General features: G+C 39.4%; 2 protein-coding genes and 1 long non-coding RNA gene across 6 annotated transcripts in view; 1 reads left to right on the top strand and 2 right to left on the bottom strand.

Moving 5' to 3' along the window:
- The window catches only part of LOC110827061 (uncharacterized), a 283,738-nt gene that overhangs the window by 113,141 nt on the left and 145,320 nt on the right, over positions 1-25,277 (bottom strand). The gene's annotated exons all lie outside the window — the stretch shown is intronic.
- Sox15 (Sox box 15 transcription factor) overlaps positions 1-25,277 on the top strand; it is a 164,959-nt gene that overhangs the window by 36,662 nt on the left and 103,020 nt on the right. The window lies entirely within an intron of this gene.
- LOC110827063 (uncharacterized) lies at positions 22,436-24,933 on the bottom strand. Its single transcript, XR_002542207.2, has 2 exons — positions 24,717-24,933; positions 22,436-23,505 (listed from the first exon to the last, which is right to left on the bottom strand). It is a non-coding gene; the product is annotated as an uncharacterized LOC110827063 (long non-coding RNA).

Below are 25,277 nucleotides of genomic sequence, written 5' to 3'. Positions count from 1 at the left end.
GGCATTTTATCTAGTTCCCACATTTAACGCTTTGAAGAACATTGGTAACAATACCACTTACTTTAGCAATCGGCCAATTCTCTTCTCCCACAGAGCCATTTCCCTAAAGAACGTTAGTCAATCAATTTTGTGATGACGCGTTGTACTTTGGCACAGGAACTGATTTCATTTTATATTTCAAAGGATTAAACACCCTTATCCAGGTTCTGTTTTAGTATTGTCGACCAATCTGCCCAACTTGCTAGTGCTACTTCCCCGAGGGTCTAAACCATACAGGTTATTTACAATTGTTTCCTACGCGTGACAAATGCCCATCTAATTAATTTTGATTTAATCATCCTAACAGTACGTAAAATACGTAACTTTGATGTTACTTGTCTTCGATCCAGAAATTCCCGTCAGACCTGCGTTCTTCTCTCGACCGCTGGCGACAGTGTATCTGTCATTCACTTTTTAATTCAGCTCTGAGAGTTTGACCATCGCTTTAAAATAAAATATTTTTAAACATAGGGCCTTTACATAGTCTATCCTATCGGATATCTGATTCTTCAGCCACAGTGGCCTTGTAGACTGTTTTGTTAAGGATCTGGTGATCCATTCCGAATCCAACATTTCTTGCAAAGGGAAATTATCAGGCCAACCTGATTCTGGCATTCATTTCTGTTGACAAATAAAACATTTTAATAGCGAACAGTGAATCAGCGGCACTGAAAAATGTGATGCCACAAGCAGAACATGCCATTTTAAGGAAGAAGGAATATGATTTCGAAAAACTTCACGTCAGTTTTATCCAATACAGATGAAACACCGACAGATAACAGCAGCATTGTATCAAATGTAGATAAGAAATGGAGACTTCCTGCTTCTTCATTCTTATGTGACTAGGACGACTTCATATATTGAATCATTCATAATAATTATTATTATTAAAGAATGAAATTATATGTTTAATCCCCATACATCTGAAGACGAAAACGGATCCGGTTTTCGAAATGTCGTATATATTTTAACCTTGGACGTTGGACGAAGTCCAAAAACCCAATAAACCGGACTGTTTCCTCCGGTACTGTTTGTTCTAGCGGGACAGACTCCAAGGGAGATGGGGTGTTTCAGGACAAAGTACTGAGCAGAAAACTTGGATACAGAACAGGAGAATTTATATCATTGCATAGTGAGATCTTTAGCCTGGGGAAGCCATAAGCCACGACGCTGGCAAATCGACGCCGAGCGCCGCGGCAACGATGTAGGTCTACAAATCAAGCCAAGACAAGACTTGGAGAACACGGAAGATTACATTACCCCGAAAATCTGCTCTGAATTTTCTCAGTGCCTCGGTAATTAAACACGACAGAAGAACAGAACCAAGAATGAAATCTGTTTCTTTTGGTAGAGGGAAACAAAGATTTCCGGCCCGAAAACTGTCTTTAGTTCGAGTCCCAGTGAAGATGTTAGATTTAGGTATATTAATTCTTTATCTGTGATACTGAACGGTACGTATCGAAAGACGAAGACTGATATAAGTTTTCGAGCAATGAATTTTGGTATGAAACGTAAGCATTTGTCGAATTTCGCCACAGTAACACTTTGGGAACTGAAGATTTCAGTCTTCTGGATTGTTGCGCTGTGTAGTCTGGTCGATGTTTACCAACGTTTCTGAGGTCATACTGCCTCCGTCATCAGGGCGAAGAATCAAAAACGTCGGTAAACATCGACCAGTCTACACAGCGCAACAACCCAGAAGACTGAAATCTTCATACTCACCGCTGTGAAAACCTCAAATCTTACACTGCGGAAACTCTTCTAGCATATTATGCTTCTAACTATTACAACGTCCGACGTAAAAGCGGTATAATGGTTTAAACTTATATCACAGGTAGACAACCATAGAACATATTGCCACTTATTTAAATTTGCAAACTCTTCTGTTCTAACCCTACTTTCTATAAACACTACCAATAACCAACATATATATACTTCTAATCAAATACTAATCCAGGCGAGGTCATTAGCCTCCGAATCACGGTCGATACAGCTGTGATAAGATAAACAAAAAATAAACACATAACTCTCACTGAAAGTTTAACGACCAAAATTCGTTATGTTGTTTACCTTAAAAGCCATTTGGTATGTGGGTCTCCTGAAGCTTGGAAAATTTGTTATTAGAGCGAAAGCAAGTAGATTACAAATCTTTGAAGGTAAACGACATAATGTATGGCTGTGACTGGTTACAAACCAAGAGAAAACGTAGTTACGCGTGTTTAGATATAATTATTTATGAAATACAGACAACGGCGGAATACATTTGGAAAAAGAAGCGATAAGCCTAATTTACGCGAAATATTAAGTTATCTATACACATTCGGTGAAATAAAATCCAGCATTGCATAGTTTACATTAAATTATGCAATATATTAGTTATATCAATGAAATACAAAGTTTATAATTTGATATGTGGTGAGAGACACAAAACAACAAAAAAGGGAATCAGAAATAAAACATTTTGGTCGTAAGTTATTAAACAGCAGAAAGATAAACGTCGGTAATGAAATAAGCGGAATGCCTGATGTCGATAATACGAGAAACACTGCGTCTGAAAGCGCGAAGCCATTTCAGGTGTCCAACTGAGCATGTTTTATTGGAGGGGCGGACTCACTTGAAAGTTATGTATACAGCGAGCTGCAATGTCGACTTTGACCTAGCCAGGTGTCATGGATTCCTATGTAAAACTGCAGAAGCATGTGACCACGGTGCAGCAGGGACTTTGAACTCAATCAGGCAACAGGAAATAAATAATCACCTTCACGAGTCACATGATGACGAGTCACCAACGTGACCCTTATTACGATCGACGGAACAGCACACTCCTGACTAGCGCGCTGACGTTCATGTCTTCGTTTTGTTGGAGTGTAGGGTTCGAAACCCGCTGAGGTGATGGGTGTGTCTGTTAGCAAGTTTCTGACTGTCAGTTTCTTCAGTTTGACATTCCTGGCCCCCTGAGAGATAATGATATGAAAAACGACGAACAGCGGCAGATGCTTAGGCGTCATTCAAAATCACACTTTTGGGTACCAATGCCATTTTTTGTGTTCCAAGAAACTATAAACTATGACCTACAAGCCATACTGTATTTGATAGAATGAAACCAATATTGCAGGAGCAATTTCGTTGTCTGTTCTGCTGGAATTATTTGTCCTCCAACGAGACGTACGAATTTAAGTAACGGTGACGTTTCCAAATTATATTCTGGAAACACCTGGTTCGAATTTCGTACGGGTCACGTGTTATCATGACTGACAAATTTCGTGGTTGTGTGAAGTCATTCCAGACTAGTCCAGGAGAGTACCATTAAACAGACAAAGAATGTTTCCTCTCCAGTCCTTTCCTATTCATCGACTATATCACCATGGAGTGGAATCCTTCTTCAAAACAAAAAAAATACCAGCGTTTCAGAGGCAGTAAGCACCTCTGAAACGTCAGTTAATATCTGTGAGGCTGCACGGGGCAACTTCCCAGAAGACAGCCATCTTCCGTCTTCACACTCGCCGCCACGAGAATCTGAAATGTCTCCAGGTACAATGACGTTTTGCTCACAGTATGGGAACTGTGTCAGCTAGCCAGTAGAGTGGCAGGCTACGACCTGATATGAACCCCGACCGTCCAGCCAGTAACAAAGTAAGTGACTGAGCTGACACGGCTCACGCAAGAACGAGTAGAAACACACGCATGCAACAGAGGTGTTAATTATTGCCGATACAACTCTATTAATGCACAGCTAATAGAATGTTATTCATTACACACGAATGGAAATTATATCATGTAAGATTTGAGGTTTTCACAGCTGTGAGTATGAAGATTTTAGCTTGTAGCAATTTTGTCAGATATTTGCCTCATAGAAAAATGTTTAAAATGGAAGAGGATTATTACAGTTTAGGAGGTACAACATTTTATATAATTTCTTTACATTCGTATGACGACACTCTTTGATATATAAAATTTTGTCGAAATCCGTACAATAAATATATTCGGAGGTGAAACATCTTTCTGGATCATAGTGTAGTGCAGATATACAAAATGTAGATTACATATTAACGCAACAATAAGGGAATAAAAATTAAGATGGCATGAACATCACTTTTCTGTATCCCAAGATTAGTGTGTGAATATGAACGTGAAGGAAACTGAGGTCAAGGATTACGAAGGAGAGAATAAATTCAGCGATTCTGTGTTTATATTTAAAAATTTTAAATTACAGCATTAATCACATTCGCAGCCAGAAGAGACTGAGCAGGTTAAGTCAAGAAGATGAAGATGATGATGCTCGAGTATATACATTCACTGAAAAAGTTTCTGAAGTAGAATTTTAATAATCACCACTACCACTTGTCGATATTTGTAATGTGGGTTGTAACGCCGTGTGGATTTGTAGATAGTTACCGACGTTCAGCGAAATATGCTCTCTCTATCTTCAGCCCGTACAAGCCCACAAGGCGATACAACCCAGAAGGCGAATTTCGACATCGACACCGCCGCGAGAATCTCAGATCTCACGACTACTACTTTCTCCCAAATCTGATTTGCGTTTGATTATACTTTATCATTAAATTTTGGAATTAGTCGTACATCAAAACAACATGTTAATGCACAGAGAGAAATTGATCAGTTTTTTATCGTGCATCAGAATCTTGTATTATAATTCAATTAATTGTAAGACAGAATTCAAGGGCAAAGACATACCAATTCATCAATCATTCGGTTAGACAAGTGGCCGGTAGGTGCGGTCGTAGTGCTACTTGTTCATGGGGTCACAGGGCCAGATTCCATTCACTGCATGTAATGTGATGTTCTTATTATGTTGGGTTTGCAAGGAATAGAAGTGTCTTTTAATATATCGCGTGCCTTTCTCTGCATCAGACATTACTGTATCGTTATTGAGAATGAACTACATACGTAATTTTCGCTTACAGTACTGAATTTGGATGGTTTAAAATCCTGTTCCACTTGACACGTTATTTAACTGCAGTGTTAATGAAAATATTTACCATAAATGAAGATAATAAATTGGACAGGAAGCGGTCATTGCTTATTCCAAAGTTTTATCCAAGAATTTTCCTGGAAGGAATGAGGAAAAACAATACAATCTATCGTTCCCATAATGTGTGTAAGTTTTAGAGAGAAAATATGAAGAAAGGAGGCCGCCTGAAAAGTCGAAGGATATTATTAAAACGCATCTTAAAAGAATAATATGCCCACGTGAGGTTATTGACTAGAAGGCTTCAGATTCTTGGGAAACACGGTGGGAGGGCGTGGACTTGAATAAACTGGCTCAAGATAGAAGCCAGTGTCGGGCTCTTACGAACACGGTAATGAACCTTAGGGTTCCATAAAAGGCGGACAATTTCATGACTATCTATGGGAGTGCCAGCTTCTCAAGGAACACTCTGCTCCAAGGAGTTGGTTTTAAACACAATCCTTCACCCGGAGACACTGAATAAAACTACGACAAACCACAGCCAGAACAGCCGATAAGTGGACACCTCGGAAGAAATGAGATGCGAAGAACAATGCTCTACAGGGGAAGCAGGATCATAAGTTCACACCGAGACACTGGCGGTTATTTGTTAGGAAACTTTACGATGATGTATCATATGCAGAAGTTATTTACCATCGAATAAACATTAATGAAATTGGGCATGCACTGAAAAATATAGGGAAAGAAGCAGTCTTAACCTGCATAAAGGCTGAAGAAACCCACTAATAACGTTCATATAGGATAACCCATTATGGGCCGAGATTCGAACCAGGTTATCTCCCGAACAAAGACAGACCCGTGTTGGCGGTGGTTTGCTAGCTGTACACCCCCGTCAATTAATTCTGCCTTCTTTGTAGCGTGATTAGTTTATTAGCTACCGGCTGCCTGGGTCAGTCGCATGACACCTGTTGAACTTCGCATGTAAGACGTCAGACCTCAGACCCATATCCGCCCCGAGCTTCTGCAGTCCGCGAACCAACATTCGCCCTACGTGTTCTATGTTTACGAAACTTTTCCACTTCGTGGTCTGGTAACAACAGCGTGGTATCTAAAACATGAGATCTATGAGGGTGACTATTAATTTGACTGTTGTCTTCTTAAGATATCCGGCAATTGGGCGACTGTGGCGTAACCGTAAGGGATACGGACATATTTTTTTAAAGAGCGCATCTTGTGATATTGCACCCTTTACTGTCCTTGAAGCTAACTTATGTTTTACTTCTGATTGACCCATCCTCTCAGACTCCCCCTTCCTATAACCCTATATAAATCCCTCCACTTCCCAGCATTGTCAGTTCCTATAGGATTTGAGACTTTCGCGGCGAGTACAATCAATACAATCTCCTCGGGCAATCAGCCGCGTCAACTGGTTACCGTAGTAAACCGACGTTTCGGGAACCAACTCTGTCCCCATAATCAGGGTTCTGAAATGTCGGTTCACTACGGTAACCAGTTGACTAGGCTGATTGCCCGAGGAGATTTTATTGATTGTCAGTTCAGCCCTGAAGATGGAAACAGCATGTTTATCCGAATCGTTTCCATCTACCCACGCGTATGCACAGAGTCGAAAACCAGGACATCACAATGAATGTATTACTTGTAACTATTCGGGTAAAAGACCAGAGCAGCCAATTAGCGATGTTAAAACACATTACGATAAATGGTGACAAAAATAGACACAAAACTGGACGGGAATAGAAGGGTTAAAGAAATACAAAGTAAAAAGTGGGAGCTTGAAACGAGAATAACGTAACAGGATAAAGTGAAGAACATGGACGTAATGAATGAAGAGGCAAGTCTTACATAATAGGAGCAGGGAGAATGGTAAAGAAAACGAGAAAAGAGGAAGAAACAAATTTTATACGCAGAGACTGCCAAAAACTAAGCAGTGCAAAGGAAATTACAATTGGACTAGGTAATCTCGATCAAAGAACTCCTACCGCGTGTCGAAAACGTTCAATATCTGAAAATTAATTTATAGATTGAAAAGGCCAAAGCACACATTTCGTAAAAGAAAGAAACAAAAAAGTATCAGAGAGTAAAAGTTATAGAAGACAAAAACCAAATGACGTATGGAAAAAATGAGATATTCTTATAAAAAGAGTACTATGTTGATGAATGCCGTCTATTATGGTGGTTCGTGCAGATCATAACAATAACTGTTAAGAATTTTAAATGGAAGTGGCATAATGAATTCGTATCTAAATGCACATTTCAGACTCCTCAGAGCGTAACACGCCTCACAGTTATCTAACCTGCTTTATGGCGATTGCGTCACATGGCCTATCTTGGCTTTACTTAATGTTGATTTAGTGATAGACAGTACCACGCGTGCTGGGGCACTGGTTCTGACTTTCAGCAAATGACTGAACGCAACCGATCGATAGCGTTATGGAATTCATGGATACAATCATCAGTCTTATCAGATTTAATGTTGATCCTGTGAAGCCTGAAGGTCGCGAAAATAATACGTAAAAATTCAGTTATTGGTCCAAAACATATCACATCTCATTACGCAGTTCAGTTGGTTAATGCTGGTTACAGAAATGTTCATTATTTATTGTGATTGTGTGAAATTAGTAAAGCGGCGACCTGCTTCTTTGAATGCCCTTGGCGACGTTATTATATCACTTATTTCTTTGTTTTAGGCTTATTTAATCTTCAGTTGAAACTGTGCTGGATCAGGTAGACGAAGTAATTTCACAGATCGGGAATAGTTGATATTTTTATTAATGTATTCGTATAGTATTAGTTTAATTCATTTATGATTTCTCTAACGAAGCTGTCAGTAAAATTTGTCGTTGTCAATCCGCTGGAACTTCTACTTTGTACGAATTTCAAATCGAAATTCAATAAAGTAACAACCAATATAAAGAAATGTGGCATTTCAAAGTAGGGCTTGTAGTTTTCACGGCTGTGAGTATGAAGATGGCTGTCTTCTGGTTTTACACGGCGCTACAACCCAGAAGACCACCAGACATTCATGTGACTGTCTTCTGGAATTCTGCTAAGTGTTATCTGGTAGATATTGACCGACATTTCAGAGGTGCTTACTACAGCGGTCCAAACTACCAATCGCTTCGCATTGCAACTCGCAGACTCCAAGAAGCAGAATTATGTAAGTTTTTACGAGTGCAATTGAATTGTGGCTTAAGTGTCGCGTTATAAAGCTAGCTTTACATAACCTCTATCCCCCGTGTTAATTAAGAAGAGTGATGTGTGACACTGCACCTATCTTATCAAATGGAACCTTGTTACAAATACAGCGTGTTTGAGCACAGAGTAGGCCTAGTCCAATTTTACTGCACACGTGTTCTTCGATCTATAGTGCTTTCAGAACAAAATGGTGTGCCTTATTTGAAATGTTCTTATGTTATATATAGTAGCTGATTCTTACTTTGAAGGTGACTGTCTTCTGAGATGTTGTGCAGTATAGTCTGGCAGAAATATAGCCTGATGATGGAGGCAGCAAGGACCTATTAAAGTCATTAAAGTTCTACCAGATCACATGTCGCAACAACCTACAAAGTCATCTTCACAATTACCGCCCTGAGAACCTGAAATGTCACCCATTATTGGTTTATTAAAAAGTATTTTCATCTGTACAAGTTAAGTCCTTGGTATCGAGTGTGTACAATGATTTTTGACTGGAAATTAGGTAAAAGAAGCAGTCATTTGCCCATTTGCTCTCCGGGTCGATATTTGAATCCAGGGTCTTCCGAATTTGACAGAGTATGACAACCAACACAATAGGAACGTTTGCGTTTTCCTTCTGATTCTCCTCCGTTTTCAGCTTCTTTCGCCGAAAAAGGAAACGAGCTGCAAGTGTCTGAAGACAAAATGCCCTGGAGACCAAGTGGGCAGAGGAGAATTGAAGCAAGGAATGGAGGAGAGAAGTTTACATACGTTCATGACTTTAGGCCTGCAGCTCGCGGTGTACCGTTACCCACGGCTGAACCGGTAGCTTGAATATGGGAGACTTGAAATACGTACAGACATGTGATGGGAATCCACTTAGAAGGCGGTCGCTTGGAAGAAATATAAGAGACTGCGATAGTGGTAAAATGTGCCTTAGGGAAGAACGTTCTGTCAACTGTACTTACGGAGTCCAAGATTGCGAATTATTTTTTCTCCATTATGACAAATACGCACGCAAAACACTCAATTATCCAGGTGAATTCCAACCCACGGAACAAATGGGCCTGATATAAAATCATACATTCCTAACACAGTCGCAGGTTTCGGTTGGAAATAAACATAAATATTTGTCTTTACATTTTATTGTAAGCATAAAGATATCAGTGGCGTGTCATGCATGGTAACATATAACACATCTGCTAGTAGTACGTGTTGTTGAGTCCTGTCAGGTACAACCATCTTCAGCCCGAATATTTCTAGCTGCATTGACAGTAAGGAATCGTCTACTTCAGTTCAGCCAGACCACTGCTTGATTTCTATTAACATCTCGTCTAACAATTCTGTCGCATATAAGACACGACAAATCAGCTTGTTTTTGGTTCCTCGGTTAATTAAGGATTCTGAATCAACTTGAGAAGTTATGCAACGTCACAATATTATGACACGATTGAAGAAACCATTATAATGCTGGAAGTCATGCGATGACCTTACAGATACACAGGACGTGTCTCCTCATTCTTTCAGTTTCGTTGTAATTATTTTTTTTTATGTAATGTGGGTTTTACCTTACGTTGTAACTACACAGTAAGAGATCTTTAATGGATATATGATACTTATTTAGACATATTTAATCATGAAAGTGTCCGTTCTTCGTCATCATAAAACATTTTAAGCAAAAACAATTAAATGAATAAACACATTATAAATTTAAAACCAACTTCTTTGTGCTAAGCACCAAAAAACGTTTATCGTTCTAATATAGCCCAGATCTATCTCCGTTACATTAAAGTTTCTCAAGAGGTGATCTACCACAGCGGATGATTAAAATCTACATTAACTTACGTTGATTTTAAGTTATTATTTCATACAAGTAAAGGAATATATAAAACAATCTATGACAACCGCCTTGTGATTCTGATTTAAGATATGTCTGTACATAGACCAGTACAGAGCCCAAGATATCGGTGAAAGGTTTTGGAAGTAACAGCACAACTAACAGCAAGCCAGTGCGTCGCCATTAAAATCTCCGCGTGAGAATGACACATTTTCTGATAATAAAAGAAACAGGAAAACTCTTAAATAAATTTAATCAAAATGTAATTATGTGATGAATGTCTGGATGGACATTCATCACAAAGAGAAATGTATGTTTCATGTCACACAGAATGTTATTTATCTCCAGCAAATGATATCTGTTTTGTGATGGGCAGTTTAATTGCCTTAATCATAAAACAGAGAGAAAAAGTCACAAGTACCCGTTACATCACGATTTAAGAAACTGAATGCGCTATCCGAAAAATACTGTTGCCAAATTTCCTTGCAACTAATAGAAATTGGGCGTGTTTTGGTATATTTGAGTCAAAACAAAGTTGTCTCAAATCTGTAGTGTGAATTCCGATGTATTATGTTGATTCTTGTTTGTTTGTCTTTTTTGTGGTGAATGGGCTGTGAATTAACTATGTGAGAAGTTACGAACAAGAAGAAACCATAATGGTAGTCTCAGTCTCACATTCAAATAAGTGTGTTAACTCTCATTACTTCGTGCGAATTCAAAAAATTTCTTTACATACTGACAAAAATATGTTATGCCATTGACCTAAGCATTATTTCATGTTGATATTTAAAAGCGTCGTGAAACATTGTTACGTTGGCCTATTTGGGCCTGAAGTCACTCATTTCGTTTCATATGACTGGCAGTTTTTCTAATAACTGGGTTAAATACGCCATTTTGAATGGACATCTTACAAAGCTACGAAAGTAGAATAATGTAAACGATAAACTGGAAGAATAAAAATGTGCAAGGGAAAAAACATGATTTTTCTACGTACTATCCCAGCATTCGGCTGAGGAGGTTGATAACCATGAAACCCTTCAATTGCGATAACCAACTCTGGGTCGGTTTTAAAACCCGGAAACTACCGAAAACGTTGCAGTACTGACAGCTGAACGGCGACAATTTTCCAAGACTTCCGTCACTTTCGAGACTGGAGTACTGTATGTGTCATTTATGCCACTTTTGTCATTAATAAAATGTAGCATGCAATAGCCTGCACCTGTGGAGATCAAGCAGGTTCCTGTAAGTAGAAAGTCCTGCAATATTAGTTAGCAAATGAGCTGATCCGCTGCTACCACCCGAGACAACGTTAAGCACGCGGGGGAGCTGTCAGATCGCCTTGGCGGAAAGTGGGGCTCCGATCGCCCGGGGAAAGGGCGGGGACAGTGCGCGCTCTGAGAGACAGCGGCAGTCGAACTGCATGCACTTGAAGGTATGCGGTAGTTGGCAGGCGAAGCCAGCCCACCGCTCCATTGTACTACAAAAGAAAATCAAGCGAAATTTGTAATACTCGTACATTGATGGATTGATGGCTTGTTTTCAAACGGAAGGGATTAAGTGCTGTAACTGGGTGAGTGGAGGACAACTTTCAGAATACGTCTGACAAATTTCCCTGCAAAAAACTCTCCTGTGTGACACAAAAGTTTAAACTTTAACCATAATAGGGGTATTTAAGTGTTCTGCAACTTTGTGTTGTAAATTATTTGCCTCTTCGTTATCAGTACAGTTCTAAGGGCCAAAGTTCTTCTTCAGAAACGACACAAATTCTAAAGTAAACACTGAAACAGAATAATATACTAATAAAGTCACAGTTACCCGCTGTTATATGCAGCTGAATTGTGGCTTTTTATACCAGACATGAACAGAATTACACAGGAAAACTGACACATTTTCTCAGGCACACCAGTAAAATAAACCTAAATGTGGTCGGAGCATCAAATTAGGAAATACAACATATACTTGGAACAGTGGTGTGTAATAAAATTGAGGCCAGCTACTCGTAGACAAAAACGACGCACAACATTAAAGGAAGACCGAAATGTGTGATTTGAGGTTTTCGCAGCGCTGAGTATGAAGATTTCTGTCTTCTGGGTTGTTGCGCTGTGTAGTCTGGTCGATGTTTACCAACGTTTCAGAGGTCATACTGCCTCCGTCATCAGGACGATGATGAGTATGAAGATTTCTGTCTTCTGGGTTGTTGCACTGTGTAGTCTGGTCGATGTTAACCAACGTTTCAGAGGTCATACTGCCTCCATCATCAGGGCGATGAGTATGAAGATTTCTGTCTTCTGGGTTGTTGCGCTGTGTAGTCTGGTAGATGTTTACCCTGATGACGGAGGCAGTATGACCTCTGAAATGTTGGTAAACATCGACCAGACTACACAGCGCAACAACCCAGTAGACAGAATTCTTCGAAGACCGAGATATTTGGGCACCCTTGCATCTTCTATGCTTCGTTTTATATTGAATACAGATTTCAGGATTCGATGAGGCCATCTTTACACTTACTCTGGTTATTTATTTAAGTCTTACTACTGTATCATATCTGTCATTTCCTAGTTCAGTAATATATTAATTACACTTATGATCTGTCCTTTTGTATTCTTCCACGCTCTGATGAAACTCATTTTTCATCTCTTCTGTCCTCTCATTTATTCTGCCGTTCACGTCTAACATTATGATCTATACAACAACATAGTTATTATTATCACTGAACAAAATGTCTTGATCATGCCAATAATAATTATGAACTGTGCAAGAAACACGCCATACCAAGGAGATGTTTGTAAACATGTCACTGCAAACGTTATCTTTATTGTTCCGATGAGGTAAGGTTATGTCTCCATGGATCTGCGCGTCTGTACACTCCCCATATGATAATATGACTAAATGCAAAATAGGTGGAGAGATATTGAGAGAGGAAAACCGAAGGACCCGGAGACGAACCTGCCCCAATTTTACTGTGCCCCCCCCTCAAATCCCACATGGACTGACTTAGTCACGAACCTGGTCCTCCGCGGCGAGAACCCGACGACCAGTCGCTCAAAATAACATGCTTAGAAACACCCAAGGATATCAGTGAGTTAGCAAAATGAACACTATACAAAAAGCCAACAACAAACTTGTAAGGTATGTGATAGGTTCTTTAAGGACGATGATTCTGCGTATATTTTTACATCACACCGCAACTTGATTAACCACAGTCTCAGTGGCCTCAGTGGTTCTAGCGTCGAAGGAACTTCGGTCCGTAGGACTCGTGAAAGAGAAACAAACAGGAAGTGTTCAATTATGTGACATCGAACAAAGTACTTGAAAGTGAACATTTAACACTATATCAACATCAGACTTTCCCATTTTAATTGAACACTGAAGATGTTTGCCGGTCACAGTGACTGCTCGGTATATAATAAGAGTCTTCACCGTTTCGATACTGGGGTAGTGAGTTCAGATCCCACTAAGGCATAATCGTTTATCCGCGTTGTGCTGCCCTATCCGAGGAGTTCTACCAACTGCCGAAAGAAATGTTTCGAAACCTTCCACAAGGTTCTCCAAGAACTGCAGAGCTACGGGAAAGAAGAAACGCTATTTACGACATGAAAACAAAATACAGAAGTCTGCATTAAGGAAAACACTGACAAGTAACGAGAACCGTGCAGAGGCATAAAACTGGTTTGGCAGGATGTCAGTAGCATACGTAGAATTCCATTTTGGGGGAGGAGTGGGTGTTTTTGAAACTGCCTACTTATACGTCAAATTTTGCCTCTCAGCCTAAAGGAATGGCGCAGACAGAGAATGTCTGGTAACCCAATGCCTGGAGAATATTCGAAAAAACTTGGGGACATTAACAATTGAACACATTTCTTACGGTAAAATCCAAGTTTCGGGTAAAAACATTTTGAAGGAAAACATAAGGGTGGCCTTAAATTTTATAAGGATACGTTTGAAGGCGTTTGTCTAAAATACAGAAACTTCAATTTTTGGAAATTTGTGTATTTGTTTGGGCCAATGTAACAATCCATTCTTAGTTATAAAATGTCGAAGGGTGATAGATTCTTAGATTGCTTCATATAGCGTAGTATTTATAAAATGACCTGCAAACTGATCTCTTAAGCAATTAAAGACGAATGCTTCATCTTCTGGTTAATGCTCCTTTTTGCCTTGGCGACTGGACTGAAATATAAAAGCATGGCTAGGAAACAGTAGGGAGTCAGGTGTTGCATTCAAGCGACCCGAATCCATTTAAAGCACTACAGAGCATTACAGAATTCCAGTATAGTTCCAGCATGACAACCGTTGAAACTACGTTTGGGCTTTAGCTTAAACAAGGGTCTTATTGCATCGTCCCAGGTTTACTTCAGTTTAAATTCTGAAAGTTTAAGTTTAAACCTACATAAAATAAGGGAATAAATAAAATTGTTATTCTGAATTGCTGACATAAACAGTGCAAAGTGACTAATGCGCTCTTGGCAACAACCCCCCCAAAAAAATATTATCACTGCTTTATAACTAATAACCGTGACCCCTACCAGTTTTGTGGTTGTAAGGCTGTAATCTGTGACGCGGACCGCGAAGGCCGAGTACCTTGTGGCAAACTACGTAATGACTACAATAAAGTATGTGGCGTTTTCATAAAATAGCGGCACAAACCACCTGAGTCTAGTTATTTACATCCAGTGAGTTTTAAACGCAATGCGAAAAATCATAATCTCGTTTATGCACCGTTTACTGAGTAGCTAGCCGTTGCTTTGAACAGAGTACGAAGTTTTGTGTGAGCGAGTGAGTACGGACGCCCCCGAAGGAAAGCGGGTTTCAACCTGAAGACATGGGGACACACGAACCCTTTCTTGCAAATTCGCGGGCCCACAAGTTATAAATGCCACAAATAACTGCAACTTCACGGCAAATTATTAAAACTAGAAACAGGTTAACATATCACTTAATTTTACTCAACAAATTTGTTGATTTGTATTAATTATCCACTTCAAATTGAATATTTAATATAATTGGATTATTTTTCCGTAATTATAAGAAACTATCTAAATTTTAATTTTCAGACTCAAGGAATCGATTTAACTGTCGACATGTACGCCAATAAATTTTTGGAAGCATTTTATTCCAGCGACGATTTTAAGCCAACAGGTCACGCTCTAGTGTGATCGAAATACACCTTACGGGCCCGACCATCTCTGTCTTTCAAACGTCGCGTTCTTCCTAGGGACCAGGCATCCCGCATGGCGCGTGTTCATTGTCAGAACACACTGTTGCAACAATGGGAAACGAGGTTACTGTTGGCTGATAACAAACACATCAGATCGCATCACCGCAACAGTGACCTTGAGCAACACTGCTGCCTTTTTTGCCACTGTTGCGTTTGTTAATCCTATCGAGTAAGAGTAATGCAAGTCCACAGTTCCTTTGAGCCGCGGGTATCAATCAAGCAACATGCTGACGTCATCACCCGTGGTATAGTGTAATGAACACCTTAAGCATTTCTCTGTACTCCAAAGAGTACGCCTTTTCAATCTTGTGGTCTACTGAAAGTCATAGAATATGCCTTCATTTCAGGCTTCTTACTGAATCACTAAGTATTACTGTGGCTTTCTAATGACGTGACGTCATTTATATTATATATTAAATTACCATATCAGGCCCAATTTTCAAGACAGGCCGATACACAAAAGAAAATAAGCTTCAACGTAAGAGATGTAGGGACCTCTGGGCGGTGAAGATGTCGATATTGCTCTTTTGGGTGTTTACGCCGTGTGGACTTCTAATACCAACTGCCTTCATCCCGTTAATATGGAGGTAGTATGTTCCTCTGAAGTGTATTTAACCACAGGTAAACACGACGTTACAACCAAGCCTGTAAAAGTATAATATAACTATCCGTCATGACCCTGATGATAGAGGCAGTAAGCACCTCCGAATGTCGGTAAACTTCTACCCGACTACACGGTGCAGCAACTTCATGACTGCAATATTAAATTAAGCGACTTCCTTAATAAAATGTCACGACATTTCAACAAATTGTCTTCATTTATATACAACCCTGGATCCGAAAGAATCGATAATTGTGTACCCCAGTCTTGAAAGACGGACAACTCCTGCCGTAAAACGTTGTGTTCTACTGGAAGTCAGTCTGTCACGTGGTAGGTTATGTTTTGCTGGTCGCTACAGATTACCAAGAGGAAAGAGAATAGGGCTGTCAACCAGAGGAGCGACAGCTGACACGCCCTTCAGGCAATCGTAAACCTGTGGCCTCCACTTCATTTCCTTGACGTTATCCGACATATTTACACAACTATGCATGTAAACTTCGCACTAGAGCCTCCATAAACTTCTGTGTCTGGATTTGAATACACGTTCCTTCTTAACATCGTCGCGCGCAGGTGCTGAAGGAATCGTCTTTTGTAGGAAAAACTCGTTATCTCACAACGAAGTGATATTTACTCCGTTTGAATGATCAAACCGTGTTTAAGTCACTGTAACTCTCACGTGTTCACAGCGTATAAATAAATTACGTACGTAAGACAGCTTAGCCATGGTCAGTTTAATGTTGTGATATAGACGCGGACCTTTGTTAAAAGGTCCTTCAAATCAAACACGTACATTTTCGTCAGTAGTCCAGCGAGACCTAATTTTAGCCACCATTAGGTAGTAGTTCTGAATACAGCCTCCAGTTATGAAGGTTAGCTACGAACATATAGAACAAGCAGTCGCGGACAGCCGACGAGGGGTGGTCCTCCAGCTTGGGGGTTGGGCGTGAGGCTAACAACCTTTCACCGTAAAAAGCAGCACGAAAAACATAACCAAAAAGGCTCAGAACCGGACGGTCTCTTTGGCACGACCTTCGACAGGGTCCAGCGGAGGGCTTTGGTTAATTCGGTGATAAACTTTCGGGTTCCGTAAGCCATCTTGTCAGTTAGTTAGTTAGTTATTAATTACATGCGAATTGTTCGAAATGCATGCTAGTACCAAACTGTAAGTTGTGTGTGTGTGTGTTTGGAAACTAGTAGGTTAAATGTCAGACAGAATCGATCTTGTTTCAATGTAAGTCACGTTTTCTATAAACAATTTGTGGTCAGAAGGTTATGTTCTTATGAGAGGCAGTTTAGGCTGAAGGCCTATTACTTCGCAAAAAGGGGAAGGAACATTAACGTGTGCAAGCAAATAGGCTGCATTCCCTTAAGGACAGCCACGCCGTTCAGGCAAAATTTGTTTTTCGTTTCAGTGATCTCTGCCTGCTGTTTTATGTGAGTCAATCTGAAAGAACGAGGTCGGTCTCTTTGTGTTTGATGTCAAAATACGGAGAACAACATCTGGATATAAGGCCTATCAGAAAATTAAGATAAAAGGGAATTGTGAAAGTTATAATGAAGAGCTGCAATTAATATCTGTAGCATGGTTGCAAAAGTTGAGATGGGCGTGAAATTTATTGTGCTCAGACAAACGAGGTATATATGCACGTGGCAATATTCCACTTGGGCAGTCTTGGCGGCCATATTATAATATTAAAATAGATCCTAGAAGGAACAGGTAATAGTCGAAATATACGAACGAGATTCAGCTTGTTTTGAATAGGGTCCATTGGACAGCTGATCTGATGACAGTGATGATCCTTCGGGACCCACAGCAACAGTAAACCCTTCATCAGCCGATTAGCTAACGCAAGAACCGGTTAATGAAGTCTGAGTGTTACCGTATGTGTGGAACTGTGGTAGCTCGGTTCTCCATTTTCAGAATCAATTAGGTAGGTCTCTGTTCTACAAGACATCGATAAGGCTGGATCGATTTGTCGCGATTACTTCAGTTCATGCAGATGTAGGTTAATTATAACTTTCTCACAATACACACCACTTCGTTTTAAACGTGGCCCTGTTATCAAAGCCAATCAAGATTTAAAGAATGATCGGAAATGCGAAACCAAAGAAAAAATAATTAATTTTCTTTTACAGCATAAATTGATTACTTATGGTAGCCGACACAAATCTCGATTCTGGCATCTGGCAAGTGATTGTAGTTGAGAGATGGGAAGAGAATAGTCGGTTACTACGAGACCTGGAAACATAAACCATGATGCCAACTTTAAGCGATAGCGTGGCTAGCTTGATGTTTTCAGACAAGGTAGTATTTTACCTCAACTGAAATGGCATGTAGTGAAGGCCAAGATCGCAAATCCGCGCCTTTTCTATGCATCGTCTATCTCAAAATAACTCTGAAGCTGAACGTGTTCGTTTGAATTCTTCTTAGCATATCTGCGTTGATGGATGGGTTTGTACACTTCTTCAGTTCGATGCTGGGGAGATAAAGTGTATTATTAATTTGTACAGTGTAAGCCTGCGACTTGACGTAGTAGGTCCAGAGTCACTGACTTCTTAGGACTACCACGCACTTTCATTATGACAATTTCGATAACATATTCCTAGGCGCTAGGACGACCTAGATAATTGAAAAACAGTGTAACAGGCAATAAAATAGTAAGGAAGAATAATCAAGACCTTCTGTACACCAGTTAAAACCAGAGCACAGAAACGAAATCACTTTGCAGGGTGTGTTACAGGCAGGAATTAGGTCGTGTTTGCAAATGACTTAGCTTTGATCGAAACTGAAAGTCTGCGGCCCGCTGCACACGATAACATATTGACGCCTAATAACCTTCAGACCAATGTTTCTCAAACCTTTAACTGTCGTGGAACACTTTTGGCAATCCTTGTTCTGTGAGAAGAAGCACAGATGCATTTTCTACCACGGGTGCATAATACCCTTTCAATGCTTCAACTTTCACGTCTCGTAAGTTTACATCATGCATTAGTGAACATCGTAACTGATCTGAATCTCAGATTCTGCAAATAAAATTCAATACAGAAATAATTTTACTTTTTCCCGTCACACGCTCTCCAAGACTATTTTCCTAAAGAATTGCTCACTTTTCACGTGCTGGGATTACTATGACAGTCATACATTTTCATTAAAAACTGAGTTCGCTTTTCTTTGTATAAATGTCAGCTAAGTATGTTTCCCTTAGAATCAAACACACAAGAACGCATAATGAATACCTGAGGTAATCGAAACTAAATAATACAATTTCTAGACGTACTGCGATTACTGTAACCAACAAATTGTCTCGCGATATAAATTAAACTCCCGAGTGCAGCAGTGACGTTGCATAATTGCTACCAATTTCTGTACAAAGAGCACTGAAAATTAAAGAAATCAACTGCTAATGGACTCTGATGCAATGGTTCGAACATGTGTAATAGGAAACCACGTGCTTTTACTACCATCTACACCATCGTCCTAATTTTAATTAAAAACGACGTTTTGAAGACTGGAATCTGTCTCCGTCCGCAGGTAAAACCTGCTCTGTTGAGTCCAATCGATACGTCTAGTCCGTATTTCCAGAGATCGATTGAGCCCATCAATTACGATTATAGATAATGTCCAAGAAGTCTGTTACCGTAAGAACTGGAGATATTTCAAAAACGTAGACGGTAAATAAGTAGATCTGACAGAATGTTAATTGCATGAGAATATTACATAATAAGAAGCTACTGTTCGCCAAATATTATTAGAATTAGACAGGCGGAGTATACAGAATTTTAATTTGATAAGCTGAAAAATAAAGACCGCAAGATAAACACATTTAAAGATGGGAGGATAATGTTAAAATCTAGTATTTTATTTAACAGTGAAATGAAATGAAATTAATAGATTAGCGAAGAGATTAAGTGTAGTGAAATTGCAAGGACCTCATTCAACGTTCTATCCCGGCTTTGATCTGTAGTTACAGTGTACTGAGGAAAGCCATGAAACATTCGTTCGTTCGTCGGTTCCGTGGGTGAAAATCGAACTTGGCGCTTCAGAAATTCAGTCGAAACGATACTGCTTAAACTCACGCCTACAGTTAACACATTAATTCAAATGGCTTAATTAAATTTATGACTTTTATTTAATTTCAGTTGAGTGAAAAGTTTCTGACAGACACATGGCGCTGTACTTGAGCGAAGACAATTTGACGCTGTGACAGTGTCACAAACAACGTTTGAAAATTAGTGAGGAATTTCGGGGCAGAGTTTTAAGAGTTGTGTGAGGGGGCTACAGTAACTTCTCAGTCGCGAGGAAACGTGACGAACAAGTCTGTTCTTCCTAGATGTCATTTTTGGATAGATTTGATGACTACCTCCAACAACCAGAGTCCTTGAAAAGCTAACAGTACCCTCAGCCAGTCAGCGAAATTCCTCCCTGTCATTTATAGAATCCGAGTGTTCATTACAGCGTTCACAGCAGCCCACCACCAGTCCTCATCCTGAGCTGCAAGAATCCCAATTCACATAAACTTATTTTCCTTAAGATCCATTTTAGCATTATTTTCACATCTACGCCTAAGTCTTCCAAGTTTTCACTTCACTTCCGTCTAGAATTGTGAGATTTCAAGGCTAATAATTAGCAATGAGACAGTAAAATTCTCCTGGCTTCCAGCAAAATTTTCATGAATGAAAGAAAATTACTAAAACGAACATACCCAAAACATTTCGATATCAATTTGTCCACAACAAATCTGAACTCCGTACATCGAATACGCTCTGTTAAAAGGAAAATTGATTGGCCTAAAATTAACAGAACCTTTCTTTGGCATTATTCGCTCACGTTTTTGGATCGTGTGTTAGAGGGCTTCGAGAGGTACCACCGCCGGTAGAAATCGTGGACCTCCCTGTGGGAATGACTTGCTAGATTCCTGGACCAGATTGTCTCCATCAGCAGCACGCACCAAGTGTGCCCAGTTTCAGTGCAACAGAGTCTCATGTCTCTGCTTTATAGGTAGGGCCACTGCAAACTCAGCTGGTGGCCATTTTGGCAATCTGTTGCATGGCCCGTCTATATCAGCAGTTCCCATTCTTTCTTTCTTCCTATAACTGCAATAGATATTTGCAGAGGCCGCATTCATAAACAGAAACAAACTGCTGTGGTTTCATTTCAATTTAATTTAATTTCTGTGGCAAGCTTCCCGGTATTGGAACCAAGACAATTCAGGAAGACCGCTGTCCTTGTTGCCTCTACAATCAGAGGACGACCTACCCCTGAAACCCTGGTAAGCTTCTACCAGATTACATGGTCCTATAACAGAGAGGACAGCCGACCAGCCATCTTCGTACTCACCGCCGTGAGAACCTCAAATCCTACTAAGCTGATTCAGAATAATTAGCGTAAAAGATGGCCCAATAGGAAGGGAGACCACAATACTCCGTCCTAAATCCGGTTATTTATAACAATTTCATACACGACTACCATCGACAGCCTCTGGTCTAATGCATTTTCTCAGCAGTTTCACTTTAATGCTTAAAATCACTGTTTCTGCAGTTTTCATCATTCCAGTCTCTTTAAGCTATCAACAAACATAATATCACATGTCTTTCATAGCTAGGCAACACGAACAGTTTAATGCATATAGCGATCTGTGTGAAACTTGAAAGACTCGTCACCATGAAAACACGAAACAACCACCACGCTCTCCATCTTGACTTGGATTTTTCATGGTTTTCCTCAGTCCTTCCAGGCAAATTCCGGGATGTCTTAAATTAGGCCACGACCGCTTACTTCCACATCCTTTCCAATTCACTATCATCGTCTCGTTCGACGCTATATAATCTGAGCTACAGGAAAAGGGTCATTACATAAACGACAAATAAACCGTGTATGTCCTCCCACATGGTGATAAGAATAGATGGGCCATACAAGAAATAGTTTTTTTAACAAAATAATTATTTTGACTGAACAACTTATAAACATTTAAGTACGCTAACTTGTATTTGGGAAGCAGGCGATTCGAATTTCGACTGGACATCAGCTATCCTGAGGGCTTTGTTGGTTTCTCTCTATCATTGCAACCAAATGCCGAGACTAGCAACTTTAAAATAAGCCGCGGCCGATTCCTTTCTTAGTCGTCGTACCTTCTGATTCGAAGAAATAACTTCGGAAGTCGGCACAATGTCGTTAATAAACTATGACACAAATCTTGCGTAATAACATTTTGTTGAACCGTATAAAATGTAAGTCAATGCAAATGGTCGATGTTACTAACACAGACTGTCAAAATAACAAAAGAACCCTATCACTGAAAAAATAAAGAAATACAATGTGTTCAGGCAGATGCCAGTCAAACAATGCAGGGAAGATTTATCACTGAAAAGCGAACAAATGGATAAATTCGTACCATACTGTAGGGTTCTGTATCAGAATGAACCAATCGCTTCCACCTCAAAATAACGTATCTGTTAATGCTAATGTAGTATCGTATCCCATTGTTTGCCTTATTTCTGGGTTTCAATAACAAGAAATACGTACAAGAATTCTTGTGTCCGTGTTCGGCGATTATAATAATTTTAACAACACTAACAATAAAAATAATAAACATAAGTTACGCAAAGTCTTCGAAGTTCAAAGAAGATTATTCATACTTGATTTATTATTTTCCTGTACAAAACAAAGAAGTGATAATACTTCTATTAGTCAATGCTATAACAAAGTAATTTTTAAAACATTATTTGCTATAAATTTTATATCAAGAGCCCTTCTACGAGGAAATTAACTACGCGTTTCTAGATAATTAGATCTCTTAAAATAAAACACAAACTTTCAATACTGTTAATAACAGGTCCAGTCGTCGGACACGATTTTGATGTCTGTGTACTTCCTTTAAAGATAACAGTTTAAATTAAAATGTTGACATGTGTAGTGTAACATTTTCCGTGACGCTGAAGGATTTAAATGCACTTTTGAGTTTGACTTCAATTCAGGGTCGCCAAAAAACATAAAATCACAATATGAGCCACTTGGAATACCTGTGCTTTGATTGGAAAAATAACTGGAAACTGATTTTAGAGAAATATGTTCTGAGGCTGTTGACGTTCTGGAGATTCGGTCAAATGGCTTGCTTTTGTGAACCGATTCTTACTACTCACTTCGAGCTGTATTTATTTCTGATAACAAAAAACCACATTGAAAGTATTTTATCAAGGTCTCTCACAGAAATCATTATTACTAAACTGTTATTAGACTTCTTTATCTTTCAAAACCCTTTCACCTATCTTTGCAAGAACTCCCCGTCCGGATGTTTGTTCCACACTCGGATTCCGGCCTTGTAATTTAATGTGTGACCTTCCGGTTAACTTATATATAACTACAGCTCTTGAGAGACATGGGTGGCGAAGTCCCTTAAATCACTTTTACGTCGTAGTACCATGCCCCTTTACAGGCTTCCAAAGACCTGTCGAATAACACAGGGCCAAGCGGCTTTGTTAAATTGAATCCTTCAATTTTGGATAAATCATTGCAGCAGGGCACGTGTAATGTGTAGAATATAACCTCGTCAAGTATTGGTACTACAAAAAAAAATGTAATACTTCGAAACTTTACTAAAATTCAGTTCAACAACATATGCTTTGCGAGTATGAAGATGTCTTCTGTGATGTAACGCCATGCTCTCTCATAGAAGTTGCATGCATTTCTAGGGATAAACAATTATGGAATTAATTAGTTGACTGTCAAAAATTTCCTCAGTAAAGCAAAGAATTCAATATTAGCAGTAGTACTGTACGAAAGCAGATTTTGGATTTAACAAATTCCTTTCGTACATCGTGCAGCTGTTAAAATTTTAATTATGAGATTTATGTTTTGACGGCAGCAAAAATTTGGTTCGTGTTGTGACGCCGTGCAGTCTTTTAGGGGCTTGCAAACATTTCTATTATCTACGATGTGTTGTCTGAAACGTCGGTAACCTGCTACAAGAGTACACGGTGTCATAAACCATAAGATCACGACCACAACTTTAATTATGTCTTTACGGATTACATTTTCCGATGCATACAAAACAAATCTTTCCCACACAGAAATAAAGGTAGCAATAATACACGCAAACATTTTTTATTGTTGCTTTCTTTCAAACAACCCTTTGCTCTAACATGTATTAGTTTAGTTTATTTTCACGATCATACAGCAAACTACCTGGAGTTTCTTTGTCCTTCATGTGATAATGAACCAAAACGGGCAAGTTCTCTTGAAATTCTGCTTTTATATAACTCAGCCAAAATTCTGAACAAACCTAACCTAACCTAAGATCACAAACGCATGTATTATTTTCAAATTCTACTTTTAAGTAACTCAGCCAAAATTCTGAACTAACTACGATTAAATATCTCCTTCTGCAGAAACATTTGTAAGAAGCTGACAGAAGTTACTGTTGTTTCGTTTGCGTAACTGACTGATCGACTGCTGATGTTTTTAAAACTGTTAATATAGTAAGTGACGCAGATTTCATTTCCTTCTTACATTATGCATTATCAGTTTCACGCACTGTCACTATTTAAACCAGTTTTCATGCTGCTTGTACGCCAGCAACTTGTTTAAAAGTAGTTAAGTGCCCGTTCTTTGTTCGCATTTTTCTCAAACTAGATCAGAACGCTCCTTTCGGAGCTCCTCGGGGTGGGGCGGGGGTGGGGTGGGGGGTTGGTCAAGTGTTTAAAAAGCAACCAAACCCCCTTCGGGGGGTTGGTTGCGTTTTAATGTAAGACATTAAACTAAACCCCCGAATGGATGGTTAAAACACTTGACCAACCCCCCACCCACATTCGGGGGGTCAGTTTAGTGTCTTATTCAAGTGTTTTAACCCTTGAATGATCAGTTTGACTTGGATGAATATTATTATCAGTATCAGATTACCTTGTTGGTGTTGGTAACGTCTTCACTTTTCTTCATTTTTTAAATAGTTCTGATGTTTTAGTTCTTTATGTCGCTGTTCAGAGACGATGTGCTGCTTCTGGAGCAGTGATAATGCGACTGGCTTGGTACTAAGCGTTATTTGTTTACTCGGCATTGTTGTGATGTACACGGCATTGTTGTTCCACAACAATGCTGAGTAAACAAATATATGTTGACATTGTTGATGACGTCATTTTTTGAAGACAACGACTAATCACAAATTTTTATAGTAATAAAATAAAGATCAGTGACTGTTGGAGGGCGGACATGCATATTGAAATTATTAAACTGCTCATTGAATTTTTGAAATAACATACCTCTAACAAAGTCTTCATTAATAGAAGGTAGCTGTCTTCTGGGTTTGGAGCGCCGTTAGTCTAATAGAAGTTTACCAACGTTTCAGAGATCCTTGTTTCCATCATGACTTCATCATCCAAATAATTCATCGCCTTCACTATGGAGGCAGCAAAGACCTCCAAAACTTTTGAGACAGCCATATTCGTACTCGTAAGAACCTCAAAT

This window comes from Zootermopsis nevadensis, unplaced genomic scaffold, assembly GCF_977971745.1.
Source record: "Zootermopsis nevadensis isolate Lab colony 2312 unplaced genomic scaffold, Znev_1.0 Znev_ptg000004l, whole genome shotgun sequence".
In the NCBI taxonomy this organism is placed as follows: Eukaryota; Metazoa; Arthropoda; class Insecta; order Blattodea; family Termopsidae; genus Zootermopsis; species Zootermopsis nevadensis.
This window is presented reverse-complemented; position numbering and strand designations above follow the sequence as displayed.